The sequence below is a fragment of the Silurus aristotelis genome (assembly GCF_946808225.1).
Source record: "Silurus aristotelis genome assembly, chromosome: 13".
NCBI lineage: Eukaryota > Metazoa > Chordata > Actinopteri > Siluriformes > Siluridae > Silurus > Silurus aristotelis.
In genome coordinates, this window is record NC_139586.1 from 21214053 (window position 1) to 21238303 (window position 24251).

The window sequence follows — 24251 nt, forward strand, 5'->3', positions numbered from 1 at the left end:
CTTAGACAGGAAGATTCGAATGTGAATGCTAAATCACTTTCAGAGGCAAGAGGTGTTGCTAATTCATCAACCGTGTCACTTAGATGCCAAATGCCTTGCTACACATTAAAAAATGAATGAATGAATGAATGAATGAATGAATGAATGAATGAATGAATAAAAATCATTAATTTACAGACACACACAGTTCAGTAGCAGTCGAGCAACTACTCTAAGCTGAAAGTAATTTATGGTAGGAACATTTGACGGTACTTAATCAAGTCTGATTGCATTTACAGTTTGTCTGCATAAAATTTGACATGCAACAAGAAATAAAAATAGAACTTGTCAAAAGCTTTTTAAATTTGGACACAACATTTCGATTCGGAAAAAGCTCTGTGGGGCAGTTTGAAAGCCAATAAAACACAATTTTAAATTATTTATTTATTTATTTATTTTTACGGCAGAACTAAATATATTTTAAGATACGGAACTGCTGTTCAGGCATTCTAGGAAATTAATTAATGTATTATTTGACTCAGGTATCCAGTCTAAATAATCACAGCCACCTGTTTTAATATTTATACACAGCATAGGGTTCAAATGCCTGAGTCTGTTATCAAGAAAAGATTTGATTTGATTAGTAGTCAAAATAAAACCCCTAACTTCTAAAACTGTTATTTCTTAAACTAATTACCAGACACAGACTCTTTATTGACTGAAAGTAGTAGAGAGGAAATATAACACTTTTAACTATTAAGTCAACTGAAAACATTTTAAATTGTATCACATTATTCAGTTTTGAATATTTCTTACAATTTACTTCATACTTACAGAACAACCTCTCATTATGCCATTCATTAGATCCAAGGCTCATGACTTGAGTAAAAACCTGTTAAAAAATTACATAAACAACAATGTAACATTGCTATTACAATACCTCACTCAAATGTTAGCACAAACTATTTTACTGTATTTTCAATAAAATTATGCATTTTTATTTTATGCTAATGTAAAGAAAAGAACAAAAAAACCCTGAAATATGTCAACCAAGTTTAATCATTGTCAGCAAGTGTGTTTGACCTTAACGCACATCAGTGTTTCCTTCTCAACATAAATACAATATGCGCCCTCTAGCAGTGTGGAAAGAAAATTACATATAACCAAAAAAAATGTCTAATAGAATAGGTTTTTAAATTTTCCTTATTATTAACAAAAAAATGCCACAGTCAGAATATTAAAAAACAAGGTAAGTGGAGGTATAACCATACTAACATGATGCAAGTTTGCTTTGATAGTTACACTAGATGTCTATAATTGAAGAGTGCAACAGGTGTGAAGCACCAAATTACTATTTACTGATATTCTTATACTAAACATAAGTAATCTTTATGACTTCACTGACAAGTATAGTTTTTGTTCCAATTTTAAGGTGAAATGCATAGAATGATTCATTTTTTTAAGTAATTTGTGTATTTTTTAGTATACTATGATAAAATAATGCTCATATTATTTAAGTGTCATATAAAATATAATGCTAGATTTTTAAGCAACAATTTTGAATTAATCTTTATATCTGTTGAGGCAGTTCTTGGTTAAAAATAAACAAATCCCTGATGACATGACATCCATCCACTGCTTCTATTGTGCAGGCAGAGATCACCCTTTAATCCTTAAATGTGTCTACAACCCCATCCATACATACCCACAATTCAAATAAGAACTTTGCGTGCACAAACACACACACACACACACACAGACACACACGCGCACACAAATATGAACAACAAATATGAACCTTTGCACATGCATATCTTTCATGTTTCTATTGTTTACTGCACCCTTTATACATGCACACACTTTTGTTTCTCACATTTGCACTATTGTAAATTTGTAATTTAGGTTTTGTGTAATTTTCTATCTCATGTCTTTTAAATGTATGTCATAAGCTGCTTGGAGTAGTTCACAAAAGTAAGAATTTATTTGTATGGTATAAAACATTGTTTCCTATACATACAACAGTAAACTCTTGAGTCTTGAATAATAGTTGTACTTTAACTATTTATTTTACTTTTTTCTAAACTACCTGATCCTGCTAATCATTGTATTAGGTTTATCAGTTGTGTGCAGCTCATCCATGGATACACTCTGGCCTATTCTCATTTTCAACAATAATACATGCACGTTGGGATCCCTGAATGAACTGTGTCAGTTAGTGTTGTGTGGGAGTGTATGTGGTTAAAATCCCTTAGCTTGGCACCAGTTAAAGCACTGGATTTAAATTCTGATGCTACTAAAAGGGTGGCAAAAGCTTGTTTTAATGTAATCGAAAGTAAGCTGAGTTATAAAAGGTGCTATACAGGGACCAAGATGGTTAAAAGAACAAATCGTTCTTAATCTGTGATCTAATACTTGACATATCTGCAGAGATTGTTTTGTCTTTATAGTGTGTAAGCAGCATGGTCATGTGGGGGATAAGTAGGGAATAAAAGATGCTAAAAGTAATCCGCTGCCAGTTTAAGACATTGATAATTCATCTCGGGGGAGTGGTGGCTCCAGCGGTTAAGGCACTGGGTTGCCGATCGGAAGGTCTGGGGTTCAAGCCCCGGTATCGCCAAGCTGCCACTCTTGGGCCCTTGAGCAAGGCCCTTAACCCTCTATGCTCCGGGGGTCCCTTACGAGGGAAATATCAAGGTCCGTGACGTGGGGCCGCCTTCCCGTGGGCTCACCACCTGCAGGAGGGACCTGCTTAGACTGCTGCCCCCGCGACCCGAATTTATGGATAAGCGGGAGAAAATGAATGAATGAATGAATGAATAATTCATCTCTGTTTTTAAGACTCTGCTTGAGTGAAGAATCTTTCTGACATTTACGAAGTACTATTATTTGAGACTCATTCTTTACAGAAAATTTTAATATGTTGACAATTATATGGTCCAGCATGTATTTTATTTTTATTATTTTTTTTACCAATGTGTTATTAGCCTTAGATCATTGTAGCAATACCACAAGCACTACAGTACCAAAAGTAACCAAAATGTTATTTAATTTTTTTTATTTTAAATATTATTAAATTATTCAATAAATATATTTTTCCACATATTTATAATATACTGTTATGTTGTGTTATAAAAAATAACAAAGAAGACTTCCATCCATTTTATATTATCTAACTCATTAATATTTCTTATCCCAACTCAAATAATTAAGATTCAAATTAACCATGCTTAAGGATTTTATTTTGTAATGCCCCACCTACCTATTCCTACAAATTTTTTATGTGATCAGGTTTGTTAATCCCTTTCAAGAAAGATTCTTATTAAATTTTAGGTTCAAATAAATCAATTCTGACAGTCCACAATTAGTAAACCAACACCAGTAAATGAAACATGAACCATGGCTTGAGCCTTTTCAGATTTGAGTGTAATGAACCTGCATCTATATATCTTGTGGATCACTAATGGTGTGTAAATAATGTTTATGGTAGTAATGGTAGTAAAGTTTATGGTAGTTTTTAGACCATACTTGGCACCTCAGCATGTCCTCATCTTCTGTCATCTTCTATTCTTTTTGTATCAAGAGCAACTGAGATAGATATAAACACACCACCAACATGCTAAAGAGGCTCTGAATTAAATAATGCTGAAAAGTATATGAAAAGCTGCATAAAGAATGAAAGGAGAGAAAAAAGAAATGTATTTTCCATGATGGGAAGTAAGCGCACTGATGCAACAGCTTGCATCTCTTATTTCCTGGCGTTTGGCGCCTCAGGGGTTTGGCTGGACTTCTAACAAGCAAAGCGCTGGTCATATCGCCAGTATGCCGATGGCGTGCCACGTGTTATGTCAACGGTGTGTTGTAAGGACACTCTAAACCCTATGACACACACACATGCACACATTGTCAAAGACATTACTTATCATAAAGGCACAGCAGTGGGTGCAGACAGCATCAGTCACAAAGCCAGCTACTGATATCTATGGATATCAGCAGCTAACACACATAGTATTCCATGTGAATCTTCTAGGAGGCCCCTGTGGAGCTGATATTGGGTTTAAGTGAAAAAGCAAAATATCCAGGGATTCTAATTAAAGAGACATAGAAGTCATGTTATTTCCAGTACTAAATAGCATTTGACAACATTCTGAAATACCTATGAGCCAGAAAACCAAGCAATAGTGAATTCCATGAGAAAGACATAATAGTAATCTGACCCAGGAGGAAAGCTTGAGTGCAAATTGTGGTAAAATCCAAAGAAAAATACCATCCAACTAAGAAAGAATATGACTGGTGCACTTTGTGACCTTTTGTGCTAATCTTAACCAATCAGTTTGATTTGTGAAGATGATGTACGATGGTGCGCTTATACAATTAGTACATTATGTGTCCCAGTAGTGAGACCTTGGCTATACATAAAGCTACTAGTGAAAGCATTAAAACAGAAATCAAATACCAGTTGTATGTGTAAGATCACTTTAAATGATTGCTACAGTAAACCTCCCCAAGTCTTAAACATTTGTGTGCATTTATAACAGGTTAACATGTCTTATTATTATTTTTTTTATTATTATTAATGATATTCTTGTTTGGTAGTATTTGTTGTTGGTCTGTGATCGTATATCCCATTTAATCCCATTTTCTCCCATGTTTGGCAAGAAGTAGAAAGTGTGGCAATCACACACAACACACAACGGCTATAATTTGAGGTGGATGAGGCCTAACACATGCTTCCGCTGAGAGAAATCCCACTGCATCTTTTCACAGGGCAACTGAACACACATTTTGGGGAACATGCTAACTGCCCTCTTTAATATGCATAACCTCACATATTCCTTCATTTGAATACTGGTCGAATCAACACACAAGGGAGTACAACCATTCTTCCCAACCAGAAAGCAGAAAGTCCACACAATCTGAGTTACTGAAATATGCATCCTCACAACAATAAGATAAATTCTTTTTGTGCTACAGCATTTGGGAGGCCTTTTTATTAAGTTTTTTAAATGATTATCTATCTTAGCTAGTTGGAAAGATTTTGCTCTTTTGGAAATGTAGGTGAAGGATTTCCTTCTATTTGAAACATCAAGATTAGCAGGAAACATATTAGACCATAAGCTAAAAATCTTAATATTCTATATTGTTTAGGATTTAAATACTAGAATGCAATCATGTGAATAGTTCAAGTTAGTGTTTTTTATCTTATAAAAAGCATTAATTGTAATTACTGTAAATGCTTCTTAAAATTCTTACAAATTCTTCACACAAGCATGAATTATAGACCACCGTGTCGACTGGGCCTGTAGCAGTATGTGATGGTAATCAGTTAATCCTACTTCAGTACCCAGAAAGCTCAGTGCGTGTGACTAATGTTTGGCCGCCCTGCTTGTGTTTGGGTTTTTGCTAGTAATCAGGAGCAGAGCAGACAACGATTAGGTAGTGTATGGTTTTTGCGTGCAGATGCCAAGGGGTTGAAGGTTTTGTGGCTTCCATCCCATTTGGCTGGAGGTCAGCTATGCCACATTACAGAAGGGCACATGAAACAACAAAGCATGGTGAGTTTGTTTTGAATTAGCTATGCAGCTACACCCTGTTATTCTGTGAATAAGCATGGACAGGGTTGCACTCACTCCATTTCTGTCTGAATTTGATGGCTTAGTTTACCACGTTGAATGAAATCAATGATTTCCTGCATACTCTTTCAATATACATATTTGTAACATGCTTTAGGATTTTCACTGTATAATAGCGCTATATATTTACATTTTTGGAATTTTGTCAGACACCCTTATGCAAATTGACTTTTCTCATTCATACATCCGAGCAGAGATAAGGGCCTTGCTCAAGCGCCCAGGAGTATCAGCTTGATCGTACTAGAATTTGAACTTAAAGCATCTTAGCCACTGAGCTACCACGTCTCAGCATACATAAAATTATGCATCTGGTAACAAATATAAGGAAATTATTATAATAATATTAAATCTTACTATTTTAAATAACGAAGATTATACATCCACCAAGTTGCTGTGTGGGATTTTGGAAAGACATCTCATGCCATCTGAAGTTCAGGAGATCTTTATCTAATTCAACATGTCATACTTTGGAACATTTGATTACTGTATCTTGACATTGTGAGTGCAAATTCTCTTTTTATGGTGCTACGCTTTAGTTCAAAAGAATGGATCTATGTTGGCAGCAGCATTTTATCTTTTTATAATGCTGGACCTTTTAGACTAGTTTCTAATCATTTGCAACTCTTTTGGTGCAGCTGGTGTATTTAGGTAGTTTATCTAGTGAATAATTAATTTGTCCCCAGAAAATAGAATTTCTGCTTGTTCTTTTAACTAAATAATTACACCTGATAAGCTGTTGAATACATTCACAGCACAACACATGCATTCATATGAAGGCTTGAGTCACCTTCATATTACTTACTTTCAAGCCAAATGCATGATTTTCTCGTTCAGCTGCAAATCATATTCTTTTCTCGTTACAGCAAATGACACAAGTTTACACCATATGGTTGGTCATTTTGGTCTTGTTTTTACAGCTGGAGACTTCACCGAGGCAATTAACCCAAAGAGGTTTTCTCATGGTTAAAAGAGAAATTAGTCCCACCCAAGGTCTGCGTGTTTTCCTCACAAATTTCCAAATATAGACTAATATGCTAGGTTAAAAGGTAATTAAGCTAAACTTCCAGTAGCAATTCAACATAAATTATTGAGTCTCATGACAACCACTCCCCCTTATTCTTATTAGAGACATTACCATTTTTGGTATAATATTTTATAAAATCTTTAGGACATACACACCCCATTCCTAGCACCACTGGGATATGCAGAGAAAGAATGTAACTGTGCTGTAAAGTTCATGTGACAAGTATAAAGCACCTTTCTTTCCTTTTTTTCTTTACTATTAAATACAGAAAAATCTCTTTCAGTTGCAGTGTATGTAAAGTAAAAATGTTTTGTCTGGTAATGTGAATAAATAATGTGAATAAATTTGAATAATTGCAAAAACTAAATAAATAAATAAGAATATAGTAATAATAAATTATAATATAAAAATAAAATAAAATTTCACTTAACAGCATCCTTTTTGAATTACTTATACACTGACTGTATTTTAGCATGTTTGCATTAAAATCTTAGCTCTAGAAAACATTCATTTATAGAGATGAGAATGTCAAGGCTGCAAATGAAAATTTTGGGCAGATGTTTATGGACACCTGATCATCACAACCTTATCTACTTTTTAAACACCCTATTCCAGATTAAGTCCCCCTTCCCCACCATTTGCTCTTACAGTAACCTCCAAGCTTCTAGGAAGGCTTTCCATTTGATTTCGGAGTGTGTCTGGGATTTGTGTTCAGTAAGCCACAAGAGCATTAGTGAGGTCAGACACTTATGTTGGATGAGGAGAATTTGGGTGCAGTCAGCGTTCCAGTTAATCCCAAAGGTGTGAAGTGGGGTTGAAGATAGGGCTTTGTGCAGGCATTAGAGGTTCTTCCACTCCAATCAATGCATGTGCTATGAATCTCACATTACACAGGGGCATCGTCATGCTGTAAAGGTCAGGTGTCCACAAATCTTGTAAAAAAAGGGGAAGTTGTAGCTCATTGGTTAAGACATTGGACTTTGATCAGATTAGACACAATATATTTATATTTACCCAGATTTCTACTTGAAATTACATATACCATCATTTTTTTTTTATTTATCTTGGAACTCAGAGAAAGTCAGGCTTGGATTTTCCCTTCCTAAGGCATGTCACATAACCACTATATTTTACCAACCAGTTTTTATAAAAAAGAAGATTTCTTTTAAATCATATCTCATCTTACTTGTGGAAACTAGGAAGCAATAATATTTTCTGTTATAGGACATTTCTATTAATTTAATTAGCTGTTAGTTTTAGTTGAGTTTTATTATTTTTTTCCCATTTTATCGTTTGCTCTGGTGTGGTTGCAAATATGTTTTAAGAAAACAAGGAAGAACACCTGGCCCTTTATATAGCTTTTTAAATCTTCTTTTTAAGTTTTATTGACCTTCATTGATTGGTTCAGGACGAGGTTCATTGTCAATACCCTTTCTTTACAAACTACTCACGGTGCTGTCAGAGGATTTAATCGAGCCCAGTTAAAAAAAATAAAATACAAATATTTTAAGCCATAACACTATCCATCTCATCTTGCTGGAAAAACTTAAGTCAGCCCTTTAGCCGTTCATCCTGTTCTAAATGGAGGGTTTGATGTTCCAGCTCCACTTCAAACAGGACCTCAGTCTCCCTCTCCCTTCTCCACATATAGACATTCTCTCAACACAGCTGGGGTATCAATTTTAACGTCTTTAACAGTTTGCTGACCTAAGTTTATGGCAGGATGAATGAGTGAGAGAGAGATGTGTGTGAGGATGACCGAGAACTGGAGGAAAAAAAGATGTTGGAAAAGAAGGGGAGTTTAGCACAAGCATAAAAAAGGAAGGTCTCTTGGGCCATTTCAAATGTTTATTTAGGATGTTGGACGTGTTTCTCAATGCCAGAGTCACATCAGGATATAGGCCAGACGAATTTTCTGGCCTGCCCCTTGCCCTCTGCTGACCCTGCATTCATTCATTTAAGATGTAATGCTAATAATCTGGTGAATGCAAACTGATAGCCCAACCTTTTTTTTTTTTTGCTGCTCACCTAAAGGAGCGCTTGGAATCTGGTTAATAGACTTCCTACCCACCATTTGACCCCTTTTCAGGAGCAGCCGCCGTGCCAGCTGACGTGAGATCTTTGAGGTCTGATATTAATACTAAAGTCAAAATCAATCACTCACTGCAAATGCCATTTTTCGTGAAGACACCTCATTTATTCTACCCAACAGCCAGCTAGAGTCTAAGCACCAGCACTGTGTGTGTAAGTTTTTGCTTAGTCAGTACCTTCAGTCAAGAACTATCTCAAGCCAGCACCAGATAGATTAGATTGATTTATATTGTATTATGGATTTGTTAATTTCATTAACATTCAAAGGAATTAAACTGCAAGTTTTCTTAGCTATACAGAGATGTATTAAGTGTTTATAATATGTAACAATACATGTGCTAACTTTTTTTGATGTTGCTTTACAAATGGTAAGGTGTTTAAATTAACATTTGAATAATATGAATTGATATCTGCAAATCATGCACCGTACGCCAAAAAAACAACCAGCAATGATGAAAAGCATTAGTAATTTCAGAGAATTTTAACAGTGTGAGCAATAAGCTTCAAGTCATGATATGTGACTGCACATGTTTTTGTTGTAGTCTCCTTTAAATATCGTAAGAACTGGGATTTGATCTGTCGGTGGACATATTTCCTTATTTAACCAGAAAGTAAGAGTGGTGATGTGTTGAAATGTACACAACTGATTCTCAACAGTTTTTTACAATAGTTCTGAAACCAACCAAATATGAACAGTGAAATATTTAAAGAGAGAACACTATGGAGTATTTCTCACCTCTGCATTATCAGAATCAGAATCAGGTTTATTGGCCAAGTGTGTTGACACACACAAGGAATTTGGTTCCAGCTGTTAGTGACTCTGAAAGTACAGACATCAGTAAAACTATACATTCAGCTTGGACTATACGAGACAAAACAGACAAGACAAAAACAGACTATACGAGACAATACAGACAATGTGAGACAATATAGACAGTATGAGTGCATGGTAGTGCAAATAACAGTATCGTGCATTAGGTACGATAGAGAGTTACTTTACAACTTTGTACAATATACAGCAGCCATAGTATGTGTAACATACGGATAATGTGATGACTGACAGTTCTGCATTACTTATAGATATGATATGAAGCAGGGACTATATTAATGGTGAGTTTTTAATGAGGGTGATTGCCCGGGGAAAGAAACTGTTCCTGTGTCTTCTAAGGTGCTTTTTAACTTAGCAGGACCTGGTGTATACTTGAGTCAGGTTAAACCAATGTCAGTGGTGCAATTGGAAACCAAGTTCTTTAGATTCAATGTTGCAAACATTAGCAGAAATTTCAGAAAAGTCTGGTAAGTTATGATGTTGGACCTCCATGGATCAGACTTGGTTTTCCAGCACATCCCATAGGCGCTTGAACAGATTTACATTTTGAGAATTTCCAGACCTTAGATTTGCTTTGAATTTTTCTTCTGGGAATACGGTTAACATGAATTGGTGTATTGGTCTGCAACAATGTTTAGGAGGCTATTACTCTTTCTGCAGTTGGTGCAACAGTAGCTCTTCTGTGGAATTAAACCAGACGGTCTAGCTTTGGGCGTCCGTGACCCTGTCAACGGTTCACCAGTTTTCCTTCCTTGGACCACTTGGATCACTGCTGTTTGGAGATGCTCTGAACCAGTTGTCTAGTCATCACAATCTGGCCCCTGTCGAAATTGCTCAGATCCTTATGTTTTCCTTTTTTCATCTTAATGACACATCACTGTTGAGAATTGACAGTTTACTTGCTGCCTTATATAGCCCACACCTTGATAGATTCCATTGTAACAAAATAATAAGTGGTTTTACTGTTATGGCTGATCAGTATAGTGGGCAGCAGGCATGCTTAAATTAGATGCACCTCTAACGCTGGTTGTGAAGGATTAAAATGTTTGTTATAATTGGTAGTAAGTAGAGCAAAAAAAAAAATCTCTCTCTTTGGGCTGCCTTGATTCTTAAAAAGGACAGCCTTGTTAGCTAAAGATGTAAATCTCCTTTGAGTTTTCTGCAGAATCCTTTGGGGAAAATTATTATTTAGGGTGAGGAAAAACCAGAAGAAAAACCATAATTAACTTTCAAGTATGTGATAAATGAAGCAATGCAGCAACCCATATGGAGTTATTTAATCCCTCTGAATCAAACAGTTGGGATCCTTTGTGAAACTATTGCAGCAGTAGTATGTAAGAAAAACAATCACCATCCAAAAACCCATGCATAATGATAAAGTGCTTAAAGTTTTTTTCTTTTTTTTTATCACATAACTACATATTAATACACATTTGTGTTCTTTTTTGGGGAGTAGGAAAATACATTTGGTTGGTTATGTGAATTTGGTAATTGCAAGCATGTGGTAATCTTTAAAATATGGGTAAATGACTGATTTAAGGTCACACAGTGATTTGTTTTTGACCTAATACTTGCAATTAGCAGCGAGCCGTAGATCCGCTTTGTGGAGGAACTAGTCCATTAGATGGCGAGTTATTTTACACTGGGATGATAGTGGAAAGGAAGCTGGTCTATCAGCATCCCAGCATGGCTCAGAGTAACTCAATCCAGACCTATGCCAGGAATCAGCTGTAAAGACCACCACTGGAAACCCTGGAGGAAAACCACACACATCCTTTTTCTTTCTCAGATATACAGGCAGGACTGGTAATACTTCTATATTGTACAGTACACCCTTTTTTTTACATGCTTAAAAGAAAAGATTTAAAATGATTTACACTAAAACCTTTTTAAAAATTAAAAGTGAACAAATCAAATGTAATTCCTAAATATGATTGGGACTTTTATACCATGAATTCCTCACCTCTCCATCCATCTCCTTGATGGAGGTAACTGTAATTTAAGCAGTAAGTCTATTTATTCTTATATTGGTAATTTAGATATTTGTGTTTAACTACAGTATTAGCGTGTTTTAAAAGCACTACACAGACATTAACCTGAGCTCAGGATTTTAGATCTACAATATATTGACAATTGTTTCGGGACAAATGTCTTTTTCAGTCATACTGTATGTGTTTTTTTTTTTCTTTTTAATACGTTACCACAAAATTGGAGGCAAACGATCGAATATAAAGTCTTTGGATGTGGTACTATTGTGGTACTTTTATCTTAACTTTAATAGGAGACCCAAATCTGTTCCAGCACGACAATGCTTCCCTGGAATACATGGATTGGTGTGGGAGATCTTGAATGGCTTTTAATAGAGCTCTGACCTGAACCTTACTGAACACCTTTGTTTCTGTGTTGTCTCATGTCTCACTGTTTTATCTTATTCCTTGGTCCAGGAGGACGTTTGTTTCGCTAAACTGGGTCCTGTACTAGCTGTATTTAGTTGAAATGACAATAGAACCCACATGTTTTGTGGGTGTATGTGAATGTGTGAAGGACAGTGACAAAAATGATGGGAATTTTTGCGTTAAATAAATAAACCACAGTCTTGTGAACCAAAAGAAATCAAATGGGGAGACTTTTGGGTGGTTTCCATGGATGGTAAATTTTTTATAAATGTTTTTTTAAAGAGATGCTTTGTCCATATCGGTTTAAAAAAGTGTTGTTCTGTACATTAACATATGCTACAGTTTTTATAGTAAAATGCTTGCATTTTTTTCCTAAATACTAGGATTTGGTTGTTAGCAGCAATGGGAGTTTTGTCTTAATCAAAGCAATGGGTTTTAGAGATCGAAAGTACATAGTGACAAGCTGCCTGCTCCTTTGTTTATTTTTGCGCTCTTGCTCATGTTGACCAATGGATAGAGAGGAAGTGAGCTCACCCATGCTGCTGCTGCTGAGCAAGCATGTCCTCCCCGAGACATCGAAGCAGCTTTATTCACTCGGCTCTTATATGTTCCCCAGAGGAAACAAACTAAAAGACGCTGTGTGTTCAGGCCACTGTTCCCTAGAGCAGATCCTGTGTCAGACAGGCTAACAAAGCATTTATGTTGTCTTAGCTTTGCCATGTCCAGTGCAGCAGACATGGGACATTTGTTTCAGGCTTATGATGTACATGATCAGGTTTCTGAACATGATACTGGGTACTTTATAGGCAACTTAAAGCACATATATATATATATATATATATATATATATATATATATATATATATATATATATATATATATATATATATATATATATATATATATATATATATTATGTAGTTAAGGTATATAAGCACATCCATGAGCTTTATACAACTAAAATAATATTTTCAAGAAACCAGGAACTTTTTAAGTCTTAAGGCACATTTCATTCAGAGGAAACAGTCAAGTCAAGTCAAGTCAAGTTTATTTGTATAGCGCTTTTCACAACAGACATTGTCTCAAAACAGCTTTACAGAAAACAACAGTGAAGGTGAATGGTGTGCGTTTGTCCCTGATGAGCAGCCGTGGCGACAGTGGCAAGGAAAAACTCCCTTAGATGATATGAGGAAGAAACCTTGAGAGGAACCAGACTCAAAGGGGAACCCATCCTCATATGGGTGACATCAAGAGTTTGGTCATAAATCTTTCAACAATACAGAACAATTTGTGATCATCATAGATCCAGCATCAGCTTCTCCATGCCAGGGCCTTTAAACACTCGGCATCTACTTCTCCATGATCATCCATAGGTCTATAATCTTCACGAGGTGGGACGTGACTGGAGCTGGCCAAACCTCAGGATGCCTCGGGATGGGGAGAGAAAAAGAAGCAGTGGAGAGGAATTAGCGTAGCTGCTGTTCATGATATTAACAGCACAAGTTGATAATGTGCATGTAATCATATATTCTGGAGCACAAGGTTGTGATGTGATGTGTGTGATGTGTGTTATGTGTAGGCTTTGCTAAAAAGATATGTTTTTAATCTACACTTAAACTGGGAGAGTATATCTGAACCCCGAACACTGTCAGGAAGACTATTCCAGAGTTTAGGAGCTAAATGTGAAAATGCTCTACCACCTTTAGTGGACTTTGCTATTCTAGGAACTACTAGAAGCCCAGAGTTTTGAGATCTCAGGGAGCGTGACGGATTGTAGCGTGTTAAACGACTGGATAGATACATGGGAGCCAAACCATTTAGTGCTTTATAAGTGAGTAGCAGTAGTTTGTAGTCTATTCGAAACTTAACAGGAAGCCAATGTAGGGACGATAAGATTGGGGTTATATGATCGTATTTTCTTGACCTAGTAAGAACTCTTGCTGCATTCAAACAGCTGTGGCTAATTAGCAGTTCTACAAATCTATTAAATGTATTAATTTGTTTGTCTGTTTGTTTGCTTATCAAGCAGAGTATGACCTTGCCCCATCCAGAGTATTTCAGAGTAGTGATAGATACCTGCCATTTTATTAATATCAATTTGTCTAACAAGTAATCATCAAATCATGTTTAAAATCCCAATCGTATTCAAGCAAGCTTTGCACATTTACATCATATTTTAATTTAAAATGTATTCAAACTTTCTGTGTGGTAGAGTCTGCATTCTTACAGGACGTTTTTCAGGAAGTGAGGTAACAAAATTAATTCAAACTAGGGTTAGGGTAAGGGTTAGTTTTAAGTTAGGGTTTAGGGTAGGGTAAAGGTTTTTTTTAATAGAGTTAAAGTAGGATTAATTTTAAGGTAGGGTTTTGGTAGGGTTAGGTTTATTGTCCTGTTAGTGTTAAGTTTATAGTAGGGTTAGGTTTATGATCAGTTTAGGGAAGAGTTAATTTTAAAGTATAGTTAGGGTTAAGGTAAGGTTGGGTTTAAAGTATGATTAGGGTGGGGTTTGGTTTAAGGTAGAGTTAATGGTAAGTTAGGGATAGAGTAGTTTTTTCTTTTATTCCTCTCATTCCATGAGGCACATTATTAGGCAGCAAGGTCCTGATGGTTTACTTGCTTTTTCTGTAGTACCAAGGTAGAGTTAGGTGTAAGGGTTAGTGTTGATGGTGTTTTACTGTATAACTTTTAACAACTTATAACTCTGTTTTACTCAAACATTCATCAAAAATTCATCTCAAATTTGAAATCATAATGATGCTATAATTTGCTTTAGAGATTATTATAAATATCAGTTGCACACATACCTCCCCTCAAGCCATAATTACAACCTGAGTTTACAACTAGATGGTAGGTAATGTTTTAAATCTTTTAAATCAAACTTGGTATTCAACATGGCAAACAGACAATGTTTTTTATTGCTTTACTTTTCAGCTCATAAATCTGAGTCTATTTGTGCATCTGTGTTGTGTCTCGCATTTTCACCTGACTGACAATGCTGCAATCCCAAAATAATGCAACTACAAAAACACCACCAGATTTGCACCCATTTATTCCAAGCACAGCTCACTGCTTATCCAAATGAATGCACATATATCCACACAACAATCACCTTCAGTATTACTTCATGGCACAGTACTGGTAACTTGAATCTGCTATATTCTTAAGCTACTGTAGTTACACAATTATTGGCATAATTACCTAATCAAATTGGGAATCTGGAGTGTCTCTCTCTATCATTCTGTATATTGTGGCTTGAATGAAGTCTGGAGGACAGTGGTGTCTCTTTTTTTTATGCAAATAGAACTGGTTGCCTATTCTATGAAGACGTTTACATGTCTTATGTTAATAAAATTGTAAGTTCAAATTAAAACAAAATTCTACATTTTCCTTAAAATTTAGCAAGAAAGAAGTATAAACATTATCTAGATGTTATGAACAATAAAAACAAATAAATAAATGCAATAAAGTAAAGAATAAAATAACCACAAATCATGAAATTGTTCATAATAACAGATAGATGTCCCATAGACAAAATATGCAGGATTGGATTATTTAATAAAAATTACATACCGATAATATTAGATTAGATGTGATCCTAATATTAGATTAAATCCTTTCATGTTGCCTTAAAACCTGAATTTGATTTAATTGAATTGAAAACGTCCATAAACATTGAATTATACAAATTTACCCATGTTAGCTAACAAAAGTCTTACTGCAGGTATAACACACAAACCCTTTTCTGATCTTCAGGCATAGTGTGCTTAGAAAGTGGTGATCTGGAATCCATAATAGGGGGGCCGAAGAGGCTTAGCCCGCATGGTTGAGTAATCGAGCCCTTCCCATCATTTATCACCATGACATTACACAAATGTCAATGTAGAAAAAGTCACAAGCAACCAGGCACACACTGAGAGTAGGTCACCTATTTCTGAAAGAAAAGCAGAACCGCAGCTTGAGCCGGGATCAACATGAGAAACCAGACTGATACTCCCTGAAGGAATCCATCATCTGCTGAACAATGTCTCAGGCTCTACTGTGAAAACACATTTACTGTGAATGGATGGAACTGGTGGTGATATGCCAAATGTGTTTTTTACTTCTGTACTTTTATAGCAATTTTATTTATATATGTAGTTATAAAATGACACAATTAATAATTAATAAATAGAAAGGGTTGAGAGACAACCAAATTCAGGGCAAAAAATCTATGTGACATAAATCTGAATGTGTAACAATATAGATTGCTATAAATAATATGACAAATCATATTATCAGTATATCATTTGATGTAATATTAGAAATGACATGTCACTGCAATAGTCATCTTACAACCTATTCTGTAATATATTCAATGAGATATAAATGTCAGCTATTGATTCAGTTATAACATACAGCCACGTTGGACTTCATAACCCATCAACCCAATCAGACTTCTACAGGTTTCAGTCGCATGCCTTCTTGATCCCACTCACCTGCTTTGTGTTTTAAATTGATTAGTGGCCCTATTTAGCTTCGTAGTTTGGTTTGTTTAGCAGCCAAGATTATGTTGTGCATAACTTGCTGTGGCTCTGTGGTTAATTCTTGTTTTGAATTAGGCTTTTCTGTTTGTCTTTTGCTTAATTAAATGCATTTGCATCTCTTTTTCCACACACTGTGAGAAAAGACTTCTTTTCAAACTAAAACCTTGTGCTTTGGCAGCAAAAGCGCCTAAATTTCTCTTTGCATTGCTGTAGATTCCGCTCTGTTGCTAATTTACATTTATGTATTTGGCATATTCTCGTATCCAGAGACACTTACATGAGTGCTTTGAAGTCTCTAGCAATAAATATATTCTGAACCTGGTTTATTGGGTGTATAAACCCTGTTTGGATGGTAATATATATATATATATATATATATATATATATATATATATATATATATATCATCCTTTTTTTCATTCATTCATTTTCTCCCGCTTATCCGTAATTCGGGTCGCGGGGGCAGCAGTCTAAGCAGGCCCCCGCCTTCGACTGCTGCCCAATCCTCACAGCACCGTCCCTTACGGTCCCTCCTGCAGGTGGTGAGCCCACGGGAAGGCGGCCCCACGTCACTCCGACGTCACGGACCTTGATATTTCCCTCGTAAGGGACCCCCGGAGCATAGAGGGTTAAGGGCCTTGCTCAAGGGCCCAAGAGTGGCAGCTTGGCAATACCGGGGCTTGAACCCCAGACCTTCCGATCGGCAACCCAGCGCCTTAACCGCCGGAGCCACCACTCCCCCTATATATATATATATATATATATATATATATATATATATATATATATATATATATATATATATATATATATATATATATATATATATATATATATATATATATATATATATATATATAAAAACGCAAAGCATTTAAGTGAGAATGTGCTAATTTGTGATTGAGGTTAGTACACCACTTACAATAATGCTATAAAATTGAGTGGAGCCTTTCTGATTGTAAAACAACTCACTTTTTACAATATATGTTGACTTGCATTTGGTTATTTGATGCTAACAACATTTAATGTACTAGTTTAGGTTGCAAACAATAATCATTAGTGTATCAAAATAACAAAGAAACAAACCTGCACTAATACAACATAATTACCTTTGCAACGTTATGTAGATTTTAATCATTTCTTTTACAATTTACATAATGTTGCAAAGTTAATTATGTTGTATTAGTGCAGGTTTGCCCCCAACCAAAAAAACATTCTATATATTTCTGTTTTTAATATTTGGTGTGAAAATGCCTTTTACATTCAATAATAGATGGCTAGTGACCACTTGTCCTCATAAAAAATGGACAAAATTCCACAAAACTGCTTATTACCAATAGATGTGCATGATGTCCTTTGCATGTCAAAAAACAGGAACACACCTTTTCCACACTTTGGCTTCTAAATCCTCAGAATTTATTTATGGCATATCCAGGGATGTTTGCTGTTCTGTTTAGGAGCGATCACATGCCCTGTTCCTGACACATACCAAGACTGTGGGGTGAGAAAGATGACAAAAGAAATTCAAGGAAAAAATAGACAGGGTCATTCTCCACTGACTCCTTGCTACAATCTCCCTTACCTTGCTACAATGCCTTTACTACATGCTGCACACAAGATTTATGAGCTTCACTTCTCAATAAGGGCTATTCACTGAAAGCCACTAGGGCAAAGCAAGGGTGATGAGGTGTCAGGGTCTGCACACTTTGACCCCTGAAGTCTGAATTGGCATGACATTGTGGTTCATATGTTGAATGGATCTGAGTGGAGGAGAGGGAAGAGCTGGCTAGGACATCTGGGTAATTGGTCTGTTTTTCTTAGGACTTTCTGAGAGAAAGCAGAAGTGTTTTGTAAAGACATAAAGACGAAACAGATCATGGTAGAGGAGAGAAGGGGCAATTGTGAGATGCTGTCATGCATGGTTAGGTGCGCAATTGAATGTTGGGAGTGGAGGCTGGGGAAAACAGGGCTTGGTGGTGTGTGGTAATAGAGAGTAAAGAGCTGAACCGGAGCGAACACGCTGTCGTCGCTTCTTTCCTGGGATAAACCAGAAATTTTTATAACCCTTTTCGATTGTGGACAATTCACATATAAGCAGTTGACCCCAGGAAGTCCTTCAGCAAAAAACTTTACCCTTATGAGTCATTCAGGTAGACTGAGATTAGCCAGGGATATGGCGGAGTTTGCACAGTGCACAGTGTGCCACTTATTGATGGTTGTGTTGCTCGAATAAAGGTCAGAAATATAAATTAAAGCTCTAATGTGCCCAGTAGCAGACCAGCTTTCCTTGCTGTGACAAAAAGGTCTTTCCATACATCAGTTCCAAGTCTGTAAGCAGTAAATTGTAATAAATACTACGGTATACATGTGTATTACTGTGCTAGCAGGCTATTGGAAAGCTCTTATCGACTTTGTACTGGAAAAGTCAAAAAAGCTGTTTCATGAATGTATCTTCTGTAAATGCTTATTACAGTGTATGGACCTCATACTGGGAAAATTAAGGTAGAAAGACACAGTGAATGGGACCCAATTATTTTTAGTGGTAAAAGAGAGTAAAGCAAGTCTTAATCTTTAGTAACAAGCCAGAAGGTGAACTCATGGCCAAACAAAAGCAGAACAATAAAAAGAATCTGGGTCAAAAACAGAACACAAAACCAGTTGTATTACTAGAGTTGACGGAGCTGTACACAGATCGGAATGAATCTAAACATGAACTGTTAATCAATGTCCAAAGATGACTCTTTGGTTTACTGAAAATCCTTAATTTCATGTCACATTCTTCTCTAGACCTGTGACATTATTCACAAAGAATCTTCTTTTACCACTACGTATAGCTCCACCACAAGTGGCATTAAATGTACTATTTAGACAAGAGTTTCTTTGTAAACACTGTTAAAAAAAAACTTTTAAGAAAATCTTATTTTACTAAGGGACTCCTAAACTTTAAGGACATCTATAGTTAACCTTGTACAGTGCAGTGAATCTAAGAACAAGATTCCAATGCACAATATGCAATAGTGAGGGGAAAAAGTAGTAAGTAATGTATAATCTTAATGAATAGATGTTAGAATCTAACTTAATGAATATGCAGATGTATACAGCCAAACATGCTCAGATTAACTAAATGCCATTGTTTCATGTTCGTGTTTACTACGAAAACTCACAAGAAGTATGCCATACTATGCTATATAAATCTCTTTTGTAATACTGTATAAAAAGTTTGGACCATACCTTAACATGTGATTTGTATGTGCTTTCTGACCTTCTTATTCTACATTAAGTCCCTATTTGCTGTTATAATAGACTGTTCTGGGAAAATGTTCCAGTAGATTTTGGAGTGTGGTTGTGGAGATTAGTGATCCATTTAGCTACAAGAGCATTAGTAAAGTCAGGTACTGATGTATGGTGAGGAGTCCTGGAGTGCACTTTGTGTTCTAATTCATCCCAATGGTGTTCAATAGGGTTGAGGTTAGAGCTCTATAGCAGGCCACTCAAAGCCATACAAAGATATGGTGCACCATGAACTATATCTTTGTTGGAGGTTTGGGTCTCCTAGTTGAAGTGAAATGAAAATGTAATGCTATCAAATTAAAAAATATACAGTCTTTTGCATGCAATTCTATACAATTGTATGCCTCCAGTTTTGTGGAAACTGTTTTGAAAAGAACCATATATGGATGGAAAAGTCACATGTTCCAGTACTTTAGTCCATATTTTGTCTGTGTGCGTGTGTGTGTTTTGTTATCAGAAACCCTTTTCCAGAATGACTTTCTATTACAAACATTTTTTCATGCTAGTTCACTGGGACAAGTGCTAAGAATACCATCAAGAAACATTTCTGAAACCCAGTGGTTTCAGATAAACAAAACGACTTGCTCAATTATGACAAGAAATGCCACCACATAAAGTGAAGACAGGCCAGTCTGGCTGCTCCCAGCCATAAGCCATAAACAAATGGCTCATCTGATGAATGATTCAGTGCATGCCACAGCATTTGGCTAGGATGTTTTAAAGACTGATATTTGACATTTTCTTTTAATGCTGTGCATCTAACACTTAGCATCCAGCATGTTGCTGAGAGACTAAAAACTGTTTAAAAATAGCCGTTGCACGATGTGACGTGCTTTAGTGTGCAGTGCAAATCTGTACCATGTCAAACCATTTTCTTGTCACCTCACTTAATTTGCACTTTTCGCCCTTTTCTGTCTTCAGGTCCCGCTACACTGTTTAAATTACATTTTTGGCATAAAGTGAGTCAAAATAACATCCAATCCTGTCTTTTGTACCCTTTGTTTCACTCTTTAAGTCATTAGTGGGCTTAACATTTAGTTTTTCTGGGTTTTAATTAATAAGAGAGATATACCAGATATACCTTTATTCGTCCCACAATGGGGAAATTTCTCAATCATTAGATATGTACTAATAATCATTAGCTATGACATGAACCTGCTTTCCACTTGATACTTCATCAAACCTTGAAACCTGGTGGAATTACGGGGGGATTACGCACAATCTCCATGTCGCTTGTCTGGCAGCAGAGCATGCTCGGTCAGTTCTTGAGGGAATCAGCTGCACAGATTGCGCTCACATGTTTATGGAGAGGAGAGTGCTCCTGCTCCTCGTGGTTCTGGCCCCGCTTTTGCATTTACATTTACATTTGCGGCTTTTAGCTGACGCCCTTATCCAGAGCGACTTACAAAAGTGCTTTGAGTCTCTAGCAATGAATAAATCTACACTGGTACGCAAGATTACAAACTAAAGATAAATATAACTCTTAAATTCTACGAATCAATCTTGGAAAGTGCTAATTTAAGTGTTTCAGGAAGAGGTAGGTCTTCAATCATTGCTTGAAGATAGTCAGGGACATCTGTATGGACATCTAGGGGAAGTTCCTTCCACCACCTCGGTGTCAGAACAGAGAAGAGCCTTGAAGTATACTTACCTCTCATTCTGAGAGAAGGTGGTACCAGTCGAGCAGTGCTGGAGGATCTCAGACAGCGTGGCGCAGTGCGAGATGTGATGAGGTCTCTGAGGTAAGATGGCGCTGGTCCATTTTTGGCATTGTAGACAAGCATCAGTGTTTTGAATCTGATACGTGCAGCTACTAGCAGCCAGTGAAGGGAGTGCAGCAGTGGGGTGGTGTGGGAGAACTTGGGCAGATTGAACACGAGTTGTGCAGCTGCGGTTTGGATCATTTGCAGTGGACGAATAGCGTTCAGGGGAAGACCTGCCAGCAGAAAGTTGCAGTAGGCAAGTCTTGAAATGACAAGAGACTGAACAAGCACCTGGGCAGCCTGTGTGGACAAAAAGGGTGGGGGAAGCATGTGGGAAGAAGAACAGTTCATTGTCCATAGTTACCCCAAGGTTACGAGCAGTGGCTGAAGGGGAGAGCAGAGAGTCATGAAGAGTTATTTGGAGATCTTGACCTGGGATGACCAGCAGTTCTGTTTTGCTGGGGTTGAGTTTTAGTTGATGAGCACTCCTCCATGAAGATATGTCTGTCAAGCATACCGAGATCCGAGCGGAAGCTGTGGTATCTGATGGAGGGAAAGAAAAGATAAGTTGAGTGTCATCTGCACAGCAGTGGTAAGAAAACCCATGTGAGGATATGACTTCACCAATGGAGTGGGTATAAGGGGGGAGAAAAGGACGGGACCAAGTACTGAGCCTTGTGGGACTGGGTGACAACCCCTCACCCAGTCCCCTTCGAGGAGCTATTAGAGGTGGTGACCAATGCCAAGCCATTCTATAGCCAATAAATAAATAAATGGCCAGCCAGTCAGCAGCAAGCTCGCCCGTCCAGTAATCTTTACAAGCCCTTTCTGCAACCAGTGTCAATACCTCCATGCTGGGGTCTGCTCCTTCTTTCTTTTCTTTTTTTTGAGCTTCACTGGGGTGTCCAGGTTTTGGTTGAAGCCTTATTTGACCTGCCTCTTAAAAAAAAGAAAAAAAAGAAAAAGGTGTTTATGGGACAGTTCACCGTGTTGTAGAGACACTGGCTAGCTATTTCTCCCAGGGTGCTGCATCATCCCTAAAAACCCCGTAGCTGCCCACCAAGTCCCTTCAAACTACCTCTGCGCTGGTGGGCAAGGCTTTTGCCTCAGCAGGTCAAGCCACAGGCTGTTTGCACACCATGGCTTTGCTGCAGGCCTATCAGGCTGACCCGCTACGGGAGCTAGACGTGGGAGACATGTCAGGTGGTCAGGAAGCCAGAGCTTTGCTGTGCAAAAGACTTAGCTCTCAAGAGACTGTTAGAGCCATTGGCTGATTCATAGCCACTCTTATGTTTACTGAAAGGCACCTAGTATCTCCTATGTCGTTCTTGTGGTGCTGTTCAGTGGGTGCAGCCCGAACCACAACCCTGTACCTCCGGAACTTGGAGGTGGAAAAATCAGACCGTCATGACTCGTACTCCCTCTGCTAGGGATCCTGTGGGATGCTCAAGGCCAAAAAGTTCTGATACAGGGCCATCCGGCGCCCTAAGGGAGCTGGTCTGGTAACCCTGCCACTTTAAGGCTTTGTCCTCTGGAGTCTATCTCCAAAACATTTGCAACGCTGTGGGCTGGTCCACTCCACTGACCTTGTCAGGTATTTAGCCTTGACCTTAGTGCCACTCCTAGCCCCTTAGTCCTTTGACCTAGCTGTGCCCATCCACACTAGGCAGGGACTGGTCAGTCCCATGCCACATTGCCTGCATCCCTTCAGCACTTTCTTCCCTTTTCAGAAGCTAGCGCCAATTTTACTCTATGTGCTTTTATAGCTTCCTGGTCATGACGTCACACCGCCGGTGAAGCCGCGATTTTCAGTGGACTGATTACACACGTGATTCAGAGCGTAGACAACACGGAAGCATTCCCAAACCGCTGTTTACGCTTTCTCCTTATGTTTGTTCACTTTAAGGCTCCAGTAACAACTACAATGCATAGCAATACATACAGAGATGCCCTTGTTAGGTCCATTACATTACTATCATAGTGAAACGAGAAAGCCTTTATTCTCTGATTCTTAACAAAATGATCAGAAATTTTCCCCTTAGTTTCTCCAATTTGCATCGATATGCATTTCAGCAATTATAAACAAAAACACTCATGATTTTATTTCTTGTATTAATAAAGCTGTGTTTTTAAAATAAACAAATTGTTCTTGGCAGGGTAATATGTTGATGTTTTTTTTTACACTACACTCTTAAAACAAGGTTCTTGAATAAATATTTTTTAAGATTTGGTTTTGATGATTTATTGATCATTGGCTCTTTTGAGGAACCAAAAATGGTTCTTCTACACCATTGCTGTGAAAACCCATTATTGATTCTACCTGGCACATTTATGTTCAATACAGCATATTTTTGTAGTATGTAGTTATTTATTCTTCACTCTTCTGCAGAATCCTTCATCTAGATATTGGGGCATGGCTGTGGTGATTTTTATGTTCATTCAGCCACAAGAGCATTAGTGTGATCAAACACTGTCTGGCAAGAAGGACTGGGAAGAAGGTGGCAGAAAGTGTTCAGTTCATCCAAAAGGTTTTTAGTAGAATTGAGGTTAGGGTTCCGTGTATGTTTTAATGGACCTCACTTTATGTTCATGTTGGAACCGGTTCAGAACCGTTACTTTCAGTTAAGCGAACATTTTACTCCAACAGCCTACAAAGACATACTATACATGTATGCTAAATATGACTGTATCAATAAGAGAAATAGGCTCCTAATAGGTAGAATGTATTTAAAAAGGTAACTACTCTGCCCTGCATATGTTTTCAAAATCAAAGGCCTTGGTGACT

At 37.2% G+C, this 24251-nt stretch overlaps 1 long non-coding RNA gene across 1 annotated transcript in view; it reads left to right on the top strand.

Annotated features, from left to right (window-relative positions):
* Positions 1-5402: 5402 nt before the first annotated feature.
* LOC310736120 overlaps positions 5403-24251 on the top strand; it is a 71825-nt gene continuing 52976 nt past the window's right edge. The window contains exon 1 of the long non-coding RNA XR_014536457.1: positions 5403-5531. This is a non-coding gene — a long non-coding RNA (uncharacterized lncRNA). The remainder of the gene's footprint in view (positions 5532-24251) is intronic.